At 47.1% G+C, this 16,513-nt stretch overlaps 1 protein-coding gene across 2 annotated transcripts in view; it reads right to left on the reverse strand.

The window, feature by feature from the left end:
* The window catches only part of HIPK2 (homeodomain interacting protein kinase 2), a 123,542-nt gene extending 107,460 nt beyond the window's left edge, over positions 1-16,082 (reverse strand). The window contains exon 1 of one of the 2 annotated variants that reach the window (XM_027660778.1): positions 15,919-16,082. The gene's annotated coding sequence lies outside the window, so the exon portion shown is untranslated. The remainder of the gene's footprint in view (positions 1-15,918) is intronic. The other variant, XM_027660788.1, reaches the window with a different exon arrangement.
* Positions 16,083-16,513: the final 431 nt, after the last annotated feature.

Raw genomic sequence — 16,513 nt, forward strand, 5'->3', positions numbered from 1 at the left:
GTACATTAAGTAAATCTCTCTCTAGAAACAGGATTAGATGGAGAGGCAAATCTTCCTCATTCCTAGTGCATAAATTAATATCTACAAAATCAATATGAAATAAGAGCTCCACATCAATTAATGAAAGAAAAATAGTTTAAACGTACTCCACAATGAAACAAATTTATGTAGGAGATGCATTCCTTTTCTGCTATTTTGCTTAATAAATAAAACAGCTGGTCCGAGGAATCAGGTCAATCAGTGTCTGGAAAAAGCCCCATTAAAGCTGCTATATAACCTAGTTTCTCAAGCTGTGTAAGGCATCCTAATATTGGAGAGGCAGAAGTCCATGCAGAGACAGTTCGGATGGCTCAGCTTCTAGCCCTTGAGAGTCATGGAGGACATTTATCACAGAAGACAGCAGTAAGTGAGGTATCTCACCAAGATCTAAGGAGATAGGCTCTGAAGGAGCACAACAGAGACAACGCAATGCATCCAGACCTGTACATACAATAAGGCTAGTAGTCCTGGGCACCCAACTTGAGGTCATCCAGCATAAGGAGATGGTAAAGGACCAGATTTTCACATATGCTCAGATCCCCTCAAAGCTAGCCTAGCCCTGCTGCCACAGCAGGTAATAACACCACTCCTCATGGTACTCAGTGGTTACATAGTTCCATCCCTGCCATGACACGTGGGAGGATGAATCTGGCAGTGCCCAAAGCCACGGGTGTGTTGTGTGGGTGCAGAGCCTATTCCAGCGCAGGCAGAATCCTCCAGCATCAGTCCTCCTCCTCCCTCACAGCACACAGCTATTGTCATGATATCCATGCCGTGGTCACCTCAGAAAATGTAGCCCTTCCTATCTTCAGTAGGTTTAAAAATGTTTTGCAAAGGGTATCACAATCCACATCCTACAGAGATAAAAATGGACCCAGAAGACAGCCAAGTGACTTGCTCAAGCCTAAAGAGCAAGGCAGCAATGGAATTGGGAAATGAAACCTCCTGGCCCACAGCCCTAAGTTTTAGCTTCTTAAATAAAGATTCTCTTTCCTCATTAAAAAACTAAAAATGGGAAGAAGGAATATTCTGTATACAGAATGAACTTCACCCTCAGAGGGCTAATGACCTGATATACTTTTTTTCCTTTTCACCTCCATTTCCCCTGATAAAGTTACAGTAACTTCAAGGACTATCCTTCTTTACTGGTCTACTTCAACCTAGCATGTCGGCTCAACATCCTTTTCCCAACCATCTGAAGCCAGAGACCATCCTTCCCAGAGAGGAGATTACCTTCTCGCTTTCAGTCTCTCTGGACATCCTTGCAACGTCCTGGACTGAGACTACTCTGCTTTCTGCATCGTGCTGAGGGACTCCAAAGTCCTATCAACTGGTCTCAGCCTGCAGTACATGGCAGCCTGAAAGGGTACCCTGGAGGTAGAACCTGGTTGTTCTCTATTAATTTTTCATTTCAAGAATGGCTCCAGGGAAAGGAGGGAGATATAGGTCAGAGACTTTGGGGGCTGATTAGTAACTCTGTACATCTTCCTTCCTTTTTTTCCTCACTTTTTTTTTTTCTCTTCCAAATTCAGAAACAGAGGGTTTTCCCTGTGTATTTCTCATTTACTCCTTGAACATCATCAGCATTAGTCAGCAAACTCCTGCTATTTCCTCCGCAAGCCCCTGATACTTGCAGAGTGACTAACCCACTCTCCACACACACTCTGGCTCCAGTAGTTGCATCTTGGTTTTTTCCTCAAGAAAAATGGGTCTCCACATTGCACACATGCAGTTCTCCCTGTGGTCAGAGCCCCACATAAGCTCCTGCTGCCACGTGGCTGCAAACACCGCAATTTTTTACACACAAACTTGAAGAATCAGGAGGTGATGGCAGGGCCTGCTTTCAGGTCACTTTTAACTCATCATCACAGCAGCAGTGTCCCTCAAACTGGGAAGCGGTTAGCTACTGCCCCAAGCACAGGCATGTGGAGAACATAATGGAGAAAGCCTGAAGCCACCTGGCTTCTCTTCACAGCCCTGCCAGTAACCTGGTCTGTCGGGTCACATTGCCTTCAGGGGTCTGCATTAGCCTCTCCTTCCCAGGACCAAGAGCCTCTGCCCTTGTCAAGCGATGTGCAGAAGGCCTCAGCTGGGTTTCTGAGGCACAAATGCTGGGTGAGTGAAAACACAGCTCCTCATGACTCAAAGCCACCACATCAGAGCATGACAGAAGGCTCATCCTGGCCAGGTGGCCTTTCACAAGATGCCCACTCACAGCCACGCTCACAGAGGACCTCACAGGCGACTCACACTCACGTACGCTTACCCACAGACCTGCCCACACTGTGCTTGAGCAGACAGCAAGTTTGTTGCATTGACCTTCCCAGGGTGATGCCAAAATTGCACAGACCACTCTCCCCTATGTCCACACGCACAGAGGATATCTGCCTCTAAGGAGAAGGCCATGCCCTCAGGCAACGGTAGGTGCTACGTGCTGCCACCCACAATGGGAACAACCATCCAGACCAGATCATATCATATCAATAAGGACCAGTGGGAAGGCTGGTCAACTTGGTGCTGGGTAAGTTTATTCCCCATTTAACCTTGACACCCCCATCCCAGCACCGACCCCACTCCCACTGCTGTTACCTCCATCTCCATTGTAGGAGAGCCTTCTGCATCACTGTGTAGGGAGGCATGAAAATAAACCACAGGCTCCACTGCCACACTCCCTCCTGGCAGATCTGCTTCTCTCTTCTTAACTGTTTCCAAGTGCCTGGCTGTTTTATAATCCCCACTGAGCATTCCCTTAACTCCTTCCTCACTGAGTCCTTCCACTCTCCCTTGCCTGGTCTCTCCTAAAAGGCAGAAAAATCCAAGGCGAGGTGGGGGGTACAGAAAGCAAAGGAGGGAGCCTGAATCAAAGAAGGAACATCTGAATCAAAGTGCACATACAACAGAACAAGCAAATTAGTCACTTCCCCAGCCTTCTCTTACACAGACAAACTGACTCTTCTATCAAGATATTTCTTTTTTTTTTCCCCATGGACATTTGTGTACCTTATAAGCTTACTTCTTTGCTAATCTCCTCCTGCTTTTTCATACCATGAGGTCATATGCTTCTGCTGGTAGCACAATTTTAAATCACACAGCAGCTTGCCCTTTGAGGTCTGAACCGAAATTGCTCTCTTCGATCATAAGTAAATATGAGTTGATGGCTTCATGCCCAGTGTCACCACCATCCCATTTATGCATATTGCAAAATTCGAGAAGAATCAAGTGCAGGTATTGCTGCCCAGTGGAAAGGACCTTGGCAATCACTGCAAGAGCTGTGAGAGGGCTGTGCAGAGGAGCTCGGGCAGAGGAACACATCCTCTGAGACGTGGGACGCTGCAATTGCCCTAAAGTGAGCTGCTGAGAGCTCCACATGCTATTGGTGGTAAAGGCTGTGCACTGCATGTGTGTTTGCATGCACGGCAGCAAGTGCAGCTGGTAGGGGAGGGAGTTACTTGGCCTGAGACATTTTATGAGACCCACAGGTCAGGGCTATACCTGGATAACTACAACATACTGAAGGTCATTGTGCGCCGAGATATGCCGGCAGCACAGTGTGGGGTGGGACAAGTACAGCGACCCAGCAGCTTTGGATTTCACAACCAGGATTACGTGTAAAGCAGCGTCACAGAACGCTCCGCTGTGTACGCTGCTCCTGGGAGAGGATGAATAAAGAACGCGGGAGAAAAAAGCATTGGTTTTCACGTGTCCCCTCTCAAGTGGGAACATGACACCTGCAGCTGGCTGCTGGTCTTCCCTCAAAGCCTATGGCTGCTTTTCCCAGCATCTTGAGGTTACCCCTGACAGCTTCCACTCAAAAGTTTGCCAAGGTATCTTTTTCCCTGACAGAATGAGTTATTCTGTCACACAAGGCTGGCCCGCAGGGCTTTTAAAAATGGTTCTGCTGATGTTCAAAGAGAGCAGCTTGCTGTGCAGAGGAGTGGTAGAGTTAATAGCAGTAGGATCAGCACAAGCTCTTACCCTGCCATCTGCCTTCAGCTCAGCCAGGCCTTCTGCTGAACAGCCAACATGGGCTGGGGCCACTGGAGTGAGCAGCAACTCAATGACATGAAAGACTGCCTGGGTTAGTTGATTAAGAATAAGATTAAGAGCACAGGAATCCTGTACAGTGCTGGTACTGACTCAGTTCAGGGATTTCATGGGGATATTTAAGCCCAGTTTTCCAAAGAAGTCTTTTATTTTGCACAGGTGGGTGTCTGTGTGCCAGCTTAAACAAGCCCCATGAACTGATGATCCCAGAAAGAGGGGTCATCTCTGAAACTGCTATGCTTTCTTCTTCAGTCACCTCCAGTAGAAAACAGGGATAAATAACACTTAACTACCTCACCCCCCTGTAATGTTGAAGATCTTCACACTTATAGAGCTCTGGAGGAAACACAGGAAAGCCCACTGGACTGGACAGGGATGCCCCCTCACCAAGTACAGGTCACGGATCTCTCCTGTTGGTCTTACAAACTCCTTTTAAGTGCTGGCCACTGCCAGCAGACCCCAGCAGAGGTTGCTCAGCTCTGCTCCTACACATCCAGACTGAAAGCTGCCTCAAGAGTTTGCCCTCTTTTTTAATAATAGAAGAGCCACTTAAGACTTGTGGATGACCTCAAAGTACCAAATTTCCAACTTACCACCACAGTCTGATCCTGCCAGTGCAACCGCTTGGTCCCCCTGAGGGATGGTGAGGCCAAAGCAGCTCTGTAGACCCAAAACAGAATGCTGAGGTCCCCTCTATTGTCATATTATTTTGTGGAACTATCCTATAGCAATTTAAAGGACTGCTGCCACTGATGTCCAAACCCAGGAGGAGACAGGTGGAGGGAGCAACAGAAGGGTGCTGGTCTGGAAGGGGGATGGGGGAGCTGGGATGAGCGAGGGCACAACCTGCCTGCTCTGAGAGTGAAAAGAACAGAGGCCCCTCCTTTCACAGATGGAGGAAGGAAAAAAGCAGGATGAGCGAAAAGCCTGGACTTAATAATGAAAAACAATAGCTCATCATTTATTTTCATATCCCTTAGCTAATGCTGGCATAATGCTAACAGTGGAATTCTTATGGCATGCATGCCATGCCTGCAAATACCAAGTGAATTACTTCTCAGCTAGGCTATGGGCTATGGCACTGAGCAGCACATTCGTTACAAGCAATTGGATGATGAACAACAGTTCCCAAATTCCTCCTTCACAATGCTACTTGCATTAGTTGTAATTTAATGAGTGAGAGAGAAAGAGAGAGAGAAAGTTTTGGCTCAAACCACAGAAATAATACTGCCTGCTGTTGCTTCCCACTGGGTCTTGTATTAACTCACACCACCTCCACCTCCTACTCCTCTACCTCCTCCCTTTTCACACCTATCCTCAGGTGCTAAGAGTGGTGTCATGAAACCCATCAGTATAGCAAGGGAGCATGCAGGAAGCCCCCCAGCACATGAATTCCTTCTGGCTAAAAGGCAGGAGAGGACACAAACCTCTCCCTCTCCTCTGCCGACAGTAAGGGCAGGTCTGGTGGGGTTCCTCCAGCAGCCAGTCTCCGTGTGGACAAGCCTTCAACTCTTCTTTGTTTCCTTCCTCCTAGAGAGTGAGTGCAGGGCAAAGACACTGAACTGGCAGTTCTGGGAACAGAGCACCAAGAGCACACTGCATGACCCATGTTGATGCAGAGCTCCCATAATGCACCCTTTCCAGCATGGTCCTCCTGCCTGCCCAGAGGGAGCCACAGTGGGGTAGCCCAACCTCTTCCCTGCCTTGCAGGCTGTCTTAGCTTGTTTGTTGCTCCTTTTAACAATTTTGAGATCTGGTAAGCAGCTAGTAAATATAAACAAAACCTTTGCTAGGGATAAGGCTTTCAGCAGCATAAATGTGCCATCACTGGTGACCCCCAGCGAATCTGGGAAACACTACCACACTGCCTCCTCATGAGCTCTCGGGCAGATCTGTACCTCCCACATCTTCAGGACATAAATCAAGTCCCTCTTCTTTGCTCCATGGACAAAAAGGACGGTCGCTTCAGAGTAGTAGGGGCATCTTGCAGGTTGCCCTGGAAGGAGCCTAACTGGCCAGCATCACCTCCCACTCCTGCGGCAACCTTGCCACAGAGCCCACACCCCTTCCATGACAGGACATTTATCCACCAGATGACCCTGCATGTACGGTTCACACCTGAAACATGACCCATTCTGTGAGGTCTCATATGCTGAGCGAGAAGAAAGCTGAGAGGTCTCCGAGTAGCAGACCTACAAGTATGAGACTGCGAAAATCATTACTACTCTCCTGGTGTATCCAGTCTCTTCAGTGTTCCCCACCGACAACACATAAATGACAACCATCCACAGATTCCTACCCTGTGAAGCACCCAGAATACTCCTTATCCCTTATGTACCAAATATAATTTAAAAGCCCCCCACCCGCATTTTGTGGTGTTTTGAAAAAATAAATGCAAACAAAATTTACATGTTTCTGAAACAAAGGCGTAAGTAGGGGAAGGGAAAATGCCCTTAGGATTGAAACCAAATGCATTTGTGCAAATGAGACCTAGGATTTACAGTTACCTTCCAGCCTCCAGCATGTGCTACAACCTTAGCTTTGACTTAATCACAATCTGTTTTCTTGTAAAGGTTGACAAACATGAGTGATACTTTCTCTGGCATACTGACCGAAGCCCTGCAGCCCTGACTGGTGGAGGAAGGTGGGCAGGACACCATAGGATGCTTCCAGGAACATCTGCAGACAGATCTGGTATGGGCACACAGATGCATGTTATGTGCTTCCCAGCAATACAGCAGGTATGTAGCTGGGGGTCATCTTCTTCAGAAGCTATCTGAGCACAGATACGCCCCTCATCAAAATCCCCTCCCACGCCCAGGTGTAGCATTGCACACTCTGCAGCTTTCCTAAAACTATGGCTGTGCTTTGAGCTCCGAAATAGATATCTCATGCTAAAGAAACCCTAAGTGAACGCAGTACCAGTTCTTACAAATAAATAAACAAGGATCACAGTAGCAAAGAAAAAGGAAGAAACAGCGAGTTTCAGCCTTCTGTGACTACCTGTGTGCTGGGCAGCTCACCCACTCCAGCAGTGTGGGGAGCCAGGCATCTCCCCAAGGGGCATCAGATGAAAGGGATCCCTGAGCAGACAGCAAGTGTGGACAGAAGGGGACACAATTACAAGAGGGAGGTGGGGGACTCTCCCAACAGAGACTCAGCATAGTGGCTATGTGGCCTTTAGGAGCCTGGCACAGGGGTGGTGTTATCTGCTACCAGCCACAGGCTGAGCCTGCTGCCTGCCAGGAGAAGCAATGAGTAGGCTTGGGAAATGAAAAGCACTTATCAGGGCAGAACTATAGGGATGACCATACCTAGACGTATGGAGACGAGCTGGACTGCCAGAACAGGCCTGTTACTGCAACTACTTCTTTGGCCATACAGTGCAAACCACAGAGGTCAGAACTGCCAGCCACAATTAATCACATTTACAGATTAAAACCTGACCAAATCCAACACTTCTGTTGGAAGCAAGAAACCCATCTGAAGGTTCCTGGCCCTGCTGGGAATGCAGAGGCTGTCCTGCCCCTTGGTTGCCCTTGTGGCATGCTGTCACAGCTCAGGAAGGGTGAAGTTCAGCCACAGCACTCAGTGTCACAGTTCAGCTCCCTTTAAGCCTTCAAATTAGAGCTTACATGGGGCTTAAGTGCAGCCTGTCCCAACACAGGGTTGGATTTCACAGCTCTCGTGTGCTGCTGGGTTGCCACCTCCAGCTGAAAAGGGGACGAGTGCTCCACAGGCTGACTGGCAGGTAGCCCGGCGGGCAGTCCATCTGCCCAGACAGCCAGAGCAGGGGATGGGGAGCACCTGTTCCCCACAGCCCTCCCCACATCCCTGGAGGGCAAGGTAGGAGGGTAGAAATCAGCAGGAGAGGCTCCCAATTCCCTTGCCTCAGCCAAATAACTCCCAATATCCATCTTCTCAGCAAGTATTTCATGGTAGCCACAGAGTGTTTTACCTGTGCAACCATGCCTGTGCTCTTCCTCCCCCACATGCCTGCCGGCCCCCCACAGCTCATCCTGAGCCCCAGGGTGACCACAGAGTCTCCACACTTGCTGGCCCATGGGTTAGGACGTCTGACATGAAGCTTTCAGTTCCCGCATGAAGTCAGTATGTTCCTGATGCTCGTGCTACATCCTCAGTCATGAACACCTCAGGAGGGCTGGTCACCTTCAACCAAGCACAACTGAACGTGACAGGGCTGGGCTGGACAGGGGGCAACAGAGCGGAAGAAGCTGCCAGGAACAGAAGAAAGAACTCAAAATACCCAAGGAGTATTCCCTTCACAAGCCCTGCAACAACAAGAAGAGGAGAAGTACCAGAGTACCAACAACAATGAAACAAAAAAACCAGGACCTGCAACTTGCTCCTGTGATGCCAAGTAACAACTGTGGCTAGGAAACATGTTTCCTAGCTCACCATCCCTGTTACCAAAAGCATCTGCATTACTGTAACGGGTAGCAAAAGCATCAGGCATCCTCACCTGAAATGGCCCTCTCCTGCCATTCACTCACATCCCATCTTCTTTTTCCCTCCCACTTTATTTTCTGCAGGCAGTGGCTTTTTGGCAGGAGTCTCAGTGTCTGTTTGTGACAGGGCATGGCAAGGGAAAGCAGACATCTCCTTGTAAAGTACCCTCTTCCTGAAACCCCTTCAACCCTTCCTGGCTGAAAGGAAATGCAAGGATTGATAATGACTCAAGTGCTCCTCTGGGAAACAGCAATGATTTTGGAGGCCAAGCCCAGTCCTAAACTCCACACTCTGCAGCTTAGGTTTGCAGTTGAGCAAGAACAAAACCAGGGTTCAGGTGCTGACCAGCAGGGATATTGGAAAAGACACAGCTACTTTACTGAGGTGGTCTCACCTGCATTAGATACGTTGTGAGTGATATGGTAAACACATCTAAAGGGATACAGATTCCCAAGGGATACTGTATTTGCATACAGAGCCCAACTACACTACATGACTAAGACAAGATTGAAATAAATGAGGATACAGAGGACAGACCTGAGACACATTAGCAGAGCTGAAGAGATATCCAAGAACTGGTCCAGCTGGGCCACCAAAACTTGGCACTGGGAGAAGATGCATGAAAGATGCCTGTCATGCAGCTGTTCTGGATCAGGATGGTGATGAGCTAGTGGATGCACATTACAGATCACCCTCTGTCCAAATGTCTTGGATGATATTTTTCTCAAGCTTCTAGTAACCCTTTTGTTCAGTCTGAAAAGTCACACTGCTTCAAAAATCTCTTCCTGCCTTTTACAGGCAGAGTGGCAGTGTCCCCTCCTGAACACACTGTGATTTACAGTCTTCCATACTCACACTGGCAACACAACCTCTTACGCAGAGACTGCAGACAGCACTCCTGCCAACACATACACTGTCACAGCGTTGCTCCACATAAACACCCTGCATTCACCTTGTTTATATTTCCTCCTGTACAGGCTAAGACAGCTCACAAACACACACAAAGCCTAATTTATATTTATAATAAATCTCCCTTCTTCATTCCCCACAGTGGAAAAGAGCCCAGGTACAAATGAAATTTGTTGAGAGATTGGTGTAATAGTTCTACGGAGAATCAGGTCCATGCTGTCTTCCGTAGATAAAGAGGATGAAGCCACATACAAACATATGTGCACCCTCCTACACGTGCCTGCAAACATGGAAAGAGTCCCACATATACACACATACACTCTTCCACCTGTATTCTCACATACACTGCTCAATAACAGCATCTGCAGTCCCTTCTGACTCGCACATGCTTTCAGGCAGCACAGGCTTTTGGAAGGTGCACTTTCGTTACCCAGGTGCTCGCAGCCACAGATAAGTGATAAGAAAATGACACTTCAAGAGAAATATTGTCACCATCAATGGGGTATGCTTGTGTCTGGGTCTCACACGTCCTTGTCAGGTGGTGCAGCTATTTTAAAATGGGGTTTGCAACCTGTTTCTTATCTCCACCTGCTAAATACACAAATATTCTGATGTTGAAAGAATGCAGAGGGGGAGTTAGGTGGGAAGGCACATTTCTGGTGGTGCCAGTGATGGTGCTAGAAGAGATGAAGGAATTTATAATCGTACTCATCACTAAATGTGATCCCCACTTCCTTTGCAGGCACATGCCTTGAGGGAGTTATGAGATCCTGTGTTTCTCCATGCTGTCCACAAACTGCCCGTAGCCAAGAGTTGTCCTTTTGTTTCAATTTGGCTTCGGCATAAAGGCTGAGATCTCTCTTCCAACTGCAAAAGACCTTGTTCCAGCTTCCCTAGCCTCATCACCCTGAGGCCTGATCATGGAAGCATTTCCCTGCAGGACAATGCCATCAGCACGCTCTGAAACTAGGGCTAGCATGCCATTCAGGTGCTGTGCAGGGGAAGCACAACCAACCAGCCCTCTGTGGTCCCTACTGGCTCCCAATAAGCTTCTATGAAGATGACCTAGCTTTTCATTCCTGTCAAGGTGTTGTGTGCTCACATATATTTTGTACAAGCCCACCAGCAGTCTGCGCAGACACCAGAAAGCTCCTGTGCACTGCTCTGTTGGGAGCTGGAGGATGGGCATCACCTAATCCCAGCGCTGCTCCGCTGCTGACCCAGGGCTCATCATGCAGCACGGCGCTGAATTCCCGTAATGGAAAGAGCCCCATTACATACTCCCCTAGCCAATTGTATCGCTAAAGCAAGCTGACACATACCTATTACTGCTGTGCTCAGATCCCTCCCCTGCATTCCCCTCGGGGCACTACAGTGCCTCAGCATGGGATCAAAACTGTTTGTCAACGTTAAGGTGCTCAAGTGCATCACCAGAGATTTCCATGTTAGAGATGACCCTACTCTGAGTATTTTAAAGACTAGTTATTTAACTCCCTAGAAATTCTGTCACAAGAGGAAGATTAAAGGTTCCACACACACTATTGGATATCCACTATGAGGATATCCAATAGGGTTTTCTTGGAACTTTTTCTCCAGCTTCTGAAGTCAAACATCTAAATAGGAAAGTAGTAATGATGGACAGAAATTACCACCGTTTGGAGGTAAAACAGAGACTTGCTGAAAATCCTTGCCAAACCATTTGGAATTTGCCAACACTAAGTGCTGCCTAGGAGAAAATAAAACCCCATGCATTTTAACTGGACATTCTTCACCTTCAGCCTATTACTTCAAGCAAACAGATAGCCTTCCTACCAATGTAAGTATGGAGCAATATGGACACTTGCCCTTCTGCAATCCTGCTGCTGTCAGCTCCTGTCAGAGGGACAGCCTGAAGCCATGGAAGAACCATGCAGACGGTCACAAACCAGGCCCCGGGCCCACTACTGACACAGCTCTTCCAGAAACACCACTGTGAAAAGCTAACACTGGGATGAGGCTCAGACTGCCTCCTCCATGACCCTCTCTAGGCAGGCTGGAGCAGTCTAGAGATGACAGTCCCTCCAATATCCATCCTTCTTCTGGGTACTTCTCCCTCTTCTCCACATGCCACCACCTATGGCTGATTTAAGCACTTGTTGCAACCTTTCTCAAATACAGGTTGCGCGTTCTCTGAGGCAATGCCATGCCACATTTGTCCATCTTCTGAAAAATCCGCAGCACAGAGATCCTTGACTTGGGATACCAGCTGCTAGGGGCTACAAATAATCTGTAATTAAAATAAAAGTGAAGCTGTACCACAGGATTGTTGTGCCTCCAAGTTTTCTCCAGACTACTCTCAGGAGACATAGAAGAGATATCAGAGATAAAAAAACAAATCTCAGCCCACTAGGTTTACACAGAGACCCACAAAAATATGTGTCTGTATTGTTCTGACCTCCAAATCTTTTTTTTTTCCTTCACATTTTCTTAACCTTTAAAAGGCACATAAGATAAACAGAGGAGAAGCTAGGCAGACAACATCCTCGGAAGAGATGTAGGAATATAATCAAGCCCTCAGACACACACACACAAACACCATAATTTATCTCTTCCTCCTCCTGTTTGATATTATCCTCTGTTCTAGTATCATAATCTGTTACTATGGGAACAGCTATGATGTCACTACAAGAGGTTTATGGATGCCTTGAACAGGAAGGAAAGGTACATGATGATGGGAGAGAAAAAAACCCGCACCTACAAACAGCTGCTAAGCAGGAGACGTTCCAGGAACAGCAAGTGTTAACAGGGAAAAGATAAATACATCAACAGTGCTGGAGTCGCTGCAGACAAAAGCAGAATATAAACCCTGTTTTAAAAATAAAGAATGCTTACAAATTTTGCCTAAAAGTAAAAATATTCTGGGAAAGCTAAAGGACCTTCCTGAAAAAAACTAACTTTCTTTGAAATGTTCTGCAAGTTTTCTGAGACTGGATGTTCTCTGAGTCTTGCTGCTAGAGTACAAGTCTCCATCAAACCACTCCATCATCTGGTGTAACATTCCCTGCAGAAGTGTAACACCCCACCAATGCAGCTGTTAGGCAGGGAGCTTGCTGGCTATCTACCATCTTGTATGCCTTTACGATCTGTAACTAGGAAGAAACCTCATGTCTTCAAGTAAAAATAAATAGAACCATAGAATCATTTAGGTTGAAAATGACCTCTAAGATCAACGAGTCCAACCATTAACCAAACACTACCAAGAGCACAACTAACCATGCCCCGAAGCACGACGTCTTTTAAACATGTCCATGGTGACTCCACCACCTCCCTAGGCACCCTGTTTCAGTGCTTGACAATACCTTCCACTAGGAAATTTTTCATAATATCCAATCTAGACCTTTCCTGATGCAACCTGAGGCCATTTCCTTTTGTCCTATTGCTTGTTACCTGTGAAAAGAGGTCAACCTCAACCTCACTACAACCTCCTTTCAGGTAGTTGTAGAGAGTGATGAGGTCTCCTCTGAGCCTCCTATTCTCCAAGCTAAACAATCTCAGCTCCCTCAGCTGCTCTTCATAAGACCCGTGCATTACATCCTTCAGCAGCTCCATCACCCTTCTTTGGACACGCACTGGCATCTCTGTCTTTCTTGTAGTGCTCTTATGCCTTTAAGATTTGTTTCTTGGAGAATGTCCACCATTCCTGGACTCTTTTGCCCCTCAGGACCGTGTCCCAATAGACTCTGTCAACCAGCCTCCTAAACAGGCCAGTGTCTACCCTACGGAAGTCCAAGGCAGCCATTCTGCTGAGCCCCCTCCTTACTCCTCCGAAAACTGAAAACCAATCACTGTACCCAAAACAGCCTCCGACCACCACATCACCCACAAGTCCTCCTCTGTTCACATAAAACAGGTCCAGCAGGGCGCCTTCCTTTGCTGGCTCACTCACCAACTGTGTCAGGAAGTTATCTTCCACACATTCCAGGAACCTCCTAGACTGTTTCCTCTCTGCTGTTTCCTCTCTGTGCAGAGACACACTGAATCTACTGGATCACATCCAGTAGCAAATAAACACCCTGACCCCAAACTACAAGAAAAAAGGAGCTTTTCTTGCTCTCTTCACCCAAGAGAAAAACCAAAATCTTACAGACTCACTGCCAAACATACTGACATACCCAACCTGCTACTAGAGAGAATAGTATGTTGAGCCTCATGCTTGAAACATGTCCAGCCTTTGGGCCATGCACATCCGTGTGCAGGATGATGCACATGTGGTTCTCACCCATAAGCACAGGTGTTGATGACTGTGCCTCCATGCTCGTACCTGTTTTGGTCACCTGGACTGATGGTGAGAGTAGAGCAGACATGACAATGGAGAGGGTGGGGCAGTCACACGTGCCTTTAAAGGCATCATGTGCAGGCTAAGGGAAAATTCAGTATGCACCTCCTGATGGGGAGGAGGAGGGAGGATGGCAGATCAAATTCATCCTGCACGGACACCACCGTCACGGGAAGGGCAATGGCAGCGAGGGAGGAAACCACAAGGATCTCAGATCAATGGAAAGTGTTGGTGTTTCAGATAACCTCTGTCCCATCAGAATTTCTTGAGTGTGGTGAGCAGGATCAGAGATCTTAAGGGAATGCCACAGAATCAGTTTTGCCTCTAGTCTCAGCTCCAGACGGGGGGAATCCCCAGGCAGACACTCTGTTTTGCCTGTATTAAGATATAGGTGGCATTTCCTGTCCTTGCTCACTTTCCTGTCCAAAGACGTTAGAAACAACTGCAGAGAAAAAACCTGGGAGAGACTGAAATCAGTAAGGGTAGTTGCAAAAACAGTCCAAGATGGGATCTTCAGCATTTCACTCAATTTTCTGTTCTTGCCGGATTTGTCTCTGACAGCCCCAGCCCCCGTACTTCTCAGGGATCACTTCTCTCTCCTGTTACAGTCACTTACTCTCACCTTTCTTTCCCACCTCTCTCTCTCATCCTCTTCTCTCTTGTTCCTAACCTACTGCCTTACTCCACCTCAATCTTCAGCCCACCCTTCCCTTCCCTGAAGGAACCCCTGTCAGAAATGTTCAGGAAAACCCACATATTGTGATTTCCTCTCCCCAAAGAGCCCAGCCAATTCCTACAATCCATGCTCCCATGTCTTCACTGCAGGAAATGCAAATCCTTTGAGGTGGGAACTATCTACCCCTTCATGTCAATACCATGCCTTGTGCAGTAAGGTCCTGTTTTTGTTTGGCACTAGCACCACTACAGCAAATACAACTGTTATTAGGAATACTTCAAAAGCACCAGAGTAAAAGAATAGGAGGTGTAAAACAATGCAAAGTGTTTTGTGTGTTTTCCAGTTTCTTTTATAATTTGTGGGCAAGGTTCTGTTTCTATTTTTTATGAAACAATCTCTTCTGTGTTTTCTATTTGAGACAAGAGTGGAAAACAAAGCTGATCTTGGTGAAGAAACAGAGATTGTGCTTTTTAAATTGGCAGGTGACAGCAAGCAGGATTGCAAAATAAGAATTCAAAACAATCCTGACAAATTGAAGGGTACAGGATGAAACTCAAATGGGGCAGATACGAAAATCATACACTTAGGTACGAAAGCCTAGCTCCACACACACAGAACAGAAAATGGCTCATGAGGCATCAGACCTCTTGGACAGGATCTTGTAGCCACGGCACATCACAAGCTGCACACAGATGAACAATGTCATGGTGCAAAAGTTAAACCAAACAGGAGCACTGCCTGTAGGAGATGGAAGGAATGCTTCTGCTCTACTTGGTCAGCACAGGATCCAACACACAGCACTGTGCTCTGGTAAAGCCACTGAAAGGAGAGGTGGACTAGCTGAAGGGAGCACAGAGAAATGGGAGGATGGTCAGAGCTGAAGGGAACAGGACACAGGAGAAAGAGCTGAAGAATGTGTTTGAGATATGATTCAGCCAAAGGAACACAAAGTCAAGGACAGACATGACAAAGACAAAGGAATAGTTTTCCCACACCCACTGTTAAAAGGACAAGGAATCAGAGCAAGCAAAGCAGAGCAGTTAATGAGGAGGTAAAATCTTTTCAGTGACAAAGTAAAGGGCAGTGATGACAGCCCGGGCAGGCTATGCACCCCATACATGGGAAATATATTGGACAAGCCTGTTAGGGAACATGCTGGATGGGCATTTAATATCCTGCTTTGAAACACTTTTTGAAATCTTTCCTATGCCCACTTCCTAAAATTTCAATGATATTGGTGAGAGGTAAGTTTCTCTGGCATTTCAGCATAACCCACAGACCAAGATAAACCTGTCAGTCTTTAGAACAGAAAGAGATGTCAGCCTGCAGGGTACTGCTGTGTAACACCATTGTTCCAGTTCTTGCTAATACCTTTAAGGATTAAAAGTCATAATGAACGGGGAAGACAGCTGCCTTCAGAGTTTCCCAAGTATCTTTGGTAAATACCACTGCCTTGAGGACTGACCTTTCCCACTTTTCAGGGTAGGAGCTGTCTGTGACTGCTCTTACTTCATCCTTCCAGAGACAGATGTCAGCACAGGCCCTGGAAGGTGAGCAGGACAGAGAACATGTAAATAGAGTGAGCTTCAGCTTCTCCAACCAAACGCCCCATTGAGGGGTAATGCTGAAGAAAACTAAGGGAGCAAACTATGCCATCCTTCACCCAGCATAAAACTCCCTCCCTCCAGAACACAGACAGGCTAATGCTGGCCATGGGGAGACGGTGCTTCTCCTTGTGTAGCTCTGCAGGTTTCAGTGACTGTGGCTGTTGCTGACCTATATCAGAATCGAGCCCAGGAGCAGCAAAAAGGGTTCACATCTTGAGATTGCTTGCCTCCCACTGGCTATTCTGTACACATCCTGTAAATAAGCAGAAGACTGTTCCTTGGCATCATTCTGTCAGCAGCTTGATCAGACAGCCACTCTTTATATAGCACCTTGAACATACACAACGTTGTATAAACATGCACTATTACAGCTTATTGTTACTTCCATTCAATAAATAAATCCTAATGTTACAGCTTTTTAATTGTTTTAGTCCTGAATCTGGACTCTGGCAG

Source organism: Corapipo altera, unplaced genomic scaffold (assembly GCF_003945725.1).
Source record: "Corapipo altera isolate COAL_440 unplaced genomic scaffold, ASM394572v1 1, whole genome shotgun sequence".
NCBI classification, from domain to species: domain Eukaryota; kingdom Metazoa; phylum Chordata; class Aves; order Passeriformes; family Pipridae; genus Corapipo; species Corapipo altera.